The sequence below is a fragment of the Belonocnema kinseyi genome, chromosome 8 (genome assembly GCF_010883055.1).
Source record: "Belonocnema kinseyi isolate 2016_QV_RU_SX_M_011 chromosome 8, B_treatae_v1, whole genome shotgun sequence".
Classification (NCBI taxonomy): domain Eukaryota; kingdom Metazoa; phylum Arthropoda; class Insecta; order Hymenoptera; family Cynipidae; genus Belonocnema; species Belonocnema kinseyi.
This window is the reverse complement of record NC_046664.1, coordinates 130,945,645-130,951,644: the sequence shown is the minus strand read 5'-3', so window position 1 is coordinate 130,951,644 and position 6,000 is coordinate 130,945,645. Positions and strand designations below refer to the sequence as shown.

Here is a 6,000-nt window from a genome sequence, read left to right as displayed (position 1 = left end):
TATATCATTGATATTTTTTGCTTGAAATAACGCAACCTCAAAATATGCGCATATAAAGAAGCGCGCGATGTATTCAAATCATGAGAATCGCCAGCACCGAAATCTGGAAATATTAAAATCCTAATCTCTTGATTTTATTTCAGTGCGGTTAGATATGTAAATAGAACCGCCGAAGTGTTCCGACTGCAATCGTGCACCTTCGAATTTTCAAACTCAGAAGAGGAGAAATAAGTTGCGCGCGCAACTCAGTCATTTATATCGTCTCCTACTATATTCACACGGACATAGCCCTGTCATAGTGTTGGACCACTTCTCGTTTCATATCTGGGATCACTGGATACAATAAGCAATCTTATACAAGGTAACTACTGGAAAAATGAAGTCAATTTGATGATAATAAAATTGCGTTTCCGTATTTCATACAAAATGATGATTTTGAAAAAGGAAGAGTCTAAGGATCCTATGCTGGTGTAAATAAGTTTAATGTAACACATGCTGATTTTGCTTGTTTACCGCCTGATATACGTTCTTCTTTAAATCATGTATGCCTAACACTTTTATCTAAATAATTTAGTACGAAATGCCATAATAGGTTTGACTGAGTGTTTTCATGCAAATTTTTATTGCTGATTATGTAAATTAGCGAAACAGATAATAAAAAAACTTTCGAGAAAAGACAAAGCATTTCTTTCAAGAAAGAAAAATTATGAAGCAAACGGTTAAAAGCAAACCATTTCAGATATAGGAAAAAAGAATCATGTGTATGGAATAAAATTATAGACAAATTTTTGAAAAAGAGTTATAAAAGCAGGGTTTCGGTTAGACTGGTTAGTTAGATAGAATATTACTTTAGGGGCCTAATTCCAGTGGTTATTTGATGTTTGTACGACAAACGTCTCTGTATTGTACGGTTGCTAAGTAGAAGAAGTACTATATCATAATCAATTTTTATTACGTGAAATTAATTGAAAACGCGAGAAAAATAAGTTCTGAAAAATTCACTGTGGGTTGGATTTGAAGCAACAAACAACCTCCTCATTACATGCTAATTGTTAAATTCAATAATAATAATAATAATGTGCTATTTAATTAACCAGTCTAACCGAAACTCTGTTTCAAAAACTTGAATTTAACAACTGGCCTTAAAATAATAACATTTATGAAAAATAATTTCGATCGAAATTAATGAAATACAAGTTCTAAAATTTCCACTGTTGGTGCTGCGGTGGCGCAATTGGTAGCGCCCCTCAATGTAATGAGGAGGTTGTTGGTTCAAACCCAGTCCGCAGTGAATTTTTCAGAACTTATTTTTCTCGCGTTTTCAATTAATTTCGCGTAATAAAAATTGATTATGAAAGAGTAGTGCTTCTACTTAGCAATCGTACAATACAGAGACCTATGTCGTACAAACATCTAATAACCACTGGTATTAGGCCTCTAAAATAATATTCTATCTAATTAACCAGTCTGACCGAAACTCTATTTCAAAAACTTGAATATAACAACTGACCTTAAAATAATAACATCTATGAAAAATAATTTCGATCGAAGTTAAGGAAATAAAAGTTCTAAAATTTTCACTCTTGGTCCTATGGTGGCGCAATTGGTAGCGCCCCTCGCATGTAATGAAGAGGTTGTTGGTTCAAACCCAGCTCGCACTGAAATTTTAGAACTTATTTTTCTCGCGTTTTCAATTAATTTCGCGTAATAAAAATTGATTATGATATAGTAGTTCTTCTACTTATCAAACGTACAATACAGAGACCTCTGTCGTACGAAACATCAAATAATCACTGGTATTAGGCCTCTACAATAATTTTCTGAAATTATATACTTTCATCTTGTTCGCAATGTTTCCGTTGATGCAATGCATGCAATTCGAGAAGGTGCTGCAGTAGATGTAGTAACTGATGTACTGAAGAACCTTTTGTTCAAACTGAAAGCTGTTGATTTAGAAACATTGAATTTCCGCATTCTCACGTTCAATGATTATAACTTTTGCAGTTTCGTCGTTAGAGTGCGTCAGATTCAATTAACATTTTTGTGCGTACGAAGTAAATGTTCCATCTGATAAATCTGCATAAGAAATATGCATAAGTAATATTAAAATAAGCTACATGTAAAATATGTTTTTATCAAGAACTAATAAGAATATTAATATAGGAATATTCTTGTATTTTTTATTTTAATACTTTCTTTCTAGTATGTGGACTTTAAAAATACAGTTGTAGAATTAAATCATATCATAATTGTAACATATATAGCAGAATGTTCATATAATATACTAATTCTAGAAATAAAATAAACTCTTTACATATTTTGAATTTACTGAAATAATTTAAGAAGAAAGAAAAAGGAAAATAGATTATATAAAATATACTATACGTATATGTAGGTATGTATAGGGTGGGCACTCTGGGGCTTAGATATACGGAGAACTTGAATGCTACCCGAATCGCACAGCAGCAGAAGAGAAGCCATTTTACAGGGGCATTTTCAAATTACACGGTTTTAAAGTTGCATTCGGATCGGCAATTCGGTCAAGTTGGTTATGCAGTGATTACAAATAATAAGAGTGTTTAATTCATAATGATGTGAGACATGTTGACTGAGAAGTAAAGGTCAATGGTTTTCTGCGCCAATAACATTAAGAAAAGGCTGCTGAATGACAAATACTAGAAAATAGTAATAATATTCTGCGCTTTCAGTAGGCGCAGAGTGAATTGTGTTTAGCACTTATTTCGGACATAAAAAAGGTATGTTTGGAAAAGAGAGCATATGTTTTAAATAAAGTGCATAAAATATTACATGCGAAAACTTTGAATTGACATTACCTATATTTACTTACAGTCATTAGGGCAGATATGTGAATCTGAACATAACCTCGAAATAAAGACAGGCTGGCCGGGCATCTTTATTATACTTTCGATTGGTTGTCTTTACCAAAGAAATTCTTTGTGGTTTTGTATGTTTACTACTGGCAGTGTCGGCAGTATTAACTTAAACAATAATTACTTATTAATAATTTAACAATAATTATCATTAATAATTATATAAAGTAACATATTATTCCTGAATGTATCAATTGATTTACATTCTTTTTTTACTGATCGATCCTAGACGAAATACACATCAGGATATGCAGATGGAATTATTTAATTTCAATCACCATCCTTGAAAAATCGTTATCTCTGGACCTTATCCCAAGACTAGGGATTCAGCATTTTTATTTTAGATAATATTTTCTCTGGACGTCATCTCAAAATTTGGTTTGATCAACCTCTGAAATAAATTAGAGACTCGCTTAGGATAGGAGTCTATGTAGGCTGTAATAATACAGTCGTAGAATTAAATCATAGCATAATTGTAACATGTACAGCAGAATGTTAATATAATATACAAATTCTAGAAATAAAATAAACGCTTACATGTTTTGAATTGAAAAAGGAAAATAGATTTTATAAATTAAAAAGCACAATCAACATATTGGAAATGTCGTGAGTACAACAATTTCAATGATTCTAGAATTCGTTACGTAAGATTAACACTTTTCTCTAAAAGAATTTATAATATTTATTATAGCAGTGAAAAATAAAAGTACAATAATGTACTAACCAATTTTAAATATAATTAAAGATAGAAAACCTATTCCTATTTTGTCGTAAGATGCGTTCGTCACACTAGTAGGCTTTACAGCAACATTTGTTTAATTAGCGATCGCGACAGGTATTGCTCACTACTTTGTCGCACGCTCTACTCGTTAGGGTAGTAGGCACCACAGCAAAATTTGCGTAAAGCACTGGCACGAAAGATACTGCGCACAATTTTTGTCGTACGCTGCACATTTTAGACTAGTAGACATTACTGTAATATTATCGTAAGCAGCTGGTGCAAAAGGTGGTGGTCAAGAAAACAATTTGTAGTAAACATAAATGGCACTGTTAGTTTTACAGCAATGCTAGTTGATATTACTACACAATTATTTAAATTGTAATCTTTTTATAATTTAAATCTTACCTCAAAAAGTTTGTTACCAGAAAAGCCGATACTAGTCATCACTATATTGACCAGTGAGTTTGGTTAGTTTTACAACAATTGTGGTCATAGTTGCAGACTATTTTTCTGAGTATGTCCGTAGAGAATTACCCATACAAGTGGTAATAAACTGTTATTATCATTTATTCCCGAATCTCTTATTTGCGTTCTCATCCTTCTCGGCATTCCAAATCTTATTCTCCCTCATCGGCATTACGTCGTAATAATCGTTGTTCTTATGAATAAATGTTAATTATTCTATTCTAGGCAACTGCACAAAGAACCTTCATATATTTTCAATCGAAAAGTCTGTCAACGTAACTTTAAGCAATCAAAAACAGTCCATGATTTTCTTAGAAAATGTAAACATGGACGTAACCATTCACATGTAGGAAACAAAAGAGGTCCATTATAAGGCCACCTTGCTTTTCTCAACGAGGGACAAGGAATTTTGGAACTCTGTGAGGCCTCCAGAAAACTAGGATTTGCTCGCTGACACTATCAAAATAAAGAATTGAGATATTTATTTGAATCTGGTTACCGCCTTTCCGTTTGCTATCTCTAATAGACCCGGGACCTGGCTGGAAATCGTAGATGGCTCCAGAGCAAGGGATGCTTTCGGATTCTCATCCCTAGGCTTTGAGAATTAACTCAGTCGCCAAGAAGCAATACCCTGGTCTGCACCAGTAATCCTTACGAGGGAGAAAGACCTAGGTATGTTCATCCTATAGACTTGTTGCAGCGTGTTTTTCCAATGCGAAGACTCGCTCTAGAGAGGACGAGGGCTTCCTCATTTACCGGAAATGCTTTGGATATACTCTATAGTTATTTTTATTTAACTACAGGCTACCATTTAAGCCGCCCCTACATCTTCTTTCAAATGTGCATCATGATAGAAAAGAGCAAGTCGGGTTTAAACCTAACAATCCAAGGACAGTGCCGAGCAAGCTGGCAATCGGCGCCGTCCCGGGGAAACTCGCCCATAGGAGTTGAGACAACGCGCTTGACGATCGAAAGGTCGAGTTCTCTTTCGTTCGGGAGCTACGTGCCGAGAAACAATTTCAATTTTTGATAAATGCTTGATATGCTTTCAAAATAATATACAAAGTAAAATTTTTTTGGGGAATTTTATTTCTCAGAAGCTCTTCGCCGGTTTTTTGAAGTAGAGGAAGTAGAGGTGAAAAGATTCCAAGATTCATCTTCGCCAAGCAATATAATTTTACTAAATAGTGCGATTTCCAATCTTATCAAAGAAAGACGGTTTATTTTATTTCAGAATCTTCAAAAATATACATATTCTTTTGATTTTTTAAAAATCTTCTCAATATTAAAATGATTTTTTAATAGATTCAAAACTATGTTTCAAATTAATCCGAAATATTTTCTGGACATTTTTTAAATTGTGCAAATTTTTAAAAATTACCATAAAATCTTCCAGCTTTTTGTTGACAACTTTTCAAACTTTTTTAAGATCGCCTAAAATTAACTTTTAAGAATAAAAAGTTATTTTCAATTTTGCCAGAACCTTGCGAAAATATTTGTATTGCCATGAAATATTTTTGCATATTCTCTTCAAAATAATTTTAAAATATGAAAAAATCATTGTACACTCTCTTAGGAAACTTATGAAAATTTGTTTGTCCTCTTCAAATTGTTAAAATTCTGAAGGGCATGTGAAACTTCGTCGTGTGTTAAATCGGCAATTTTCTAAAGAAGCTACTATGTTATTAGTTGTGTGACGTGTTTGTTGAAGAGAGAATGACGTGCTATTACGTGCGTCCTCTGTTGAACTAAGTTGCCTCCTCTGCCCCCTACTAGTTTTCCTTACCTTATTCTACGCTCTCGGTCCTCTACCGGAGGATCTGAGAACCCTAAATATACTATTATTATATACTATTATATACTATTATAGCGATAACTCGCTGTCCTCTACCACAGGATCTGGAAACCCCAATGATCACCCTA

At 33.3% G+C, this 6,000-nt stretch overlaps 1 protein-coding gene across 2 annotated transcripts in view; it reads right to left on the bottom strand.

Moving 5' to 3' along the window:
• The window catches only part of LOC117177753 (probable DNA mismatch repair protein Msh6), a 253,143-nt gene that overhangs the window by 114,666 nt on the left and 132,477 nt on the right, over positions 1 to 6,000 (bottom strand). The gene's annotated exons all lie outside the window — the stretch shown is intronic.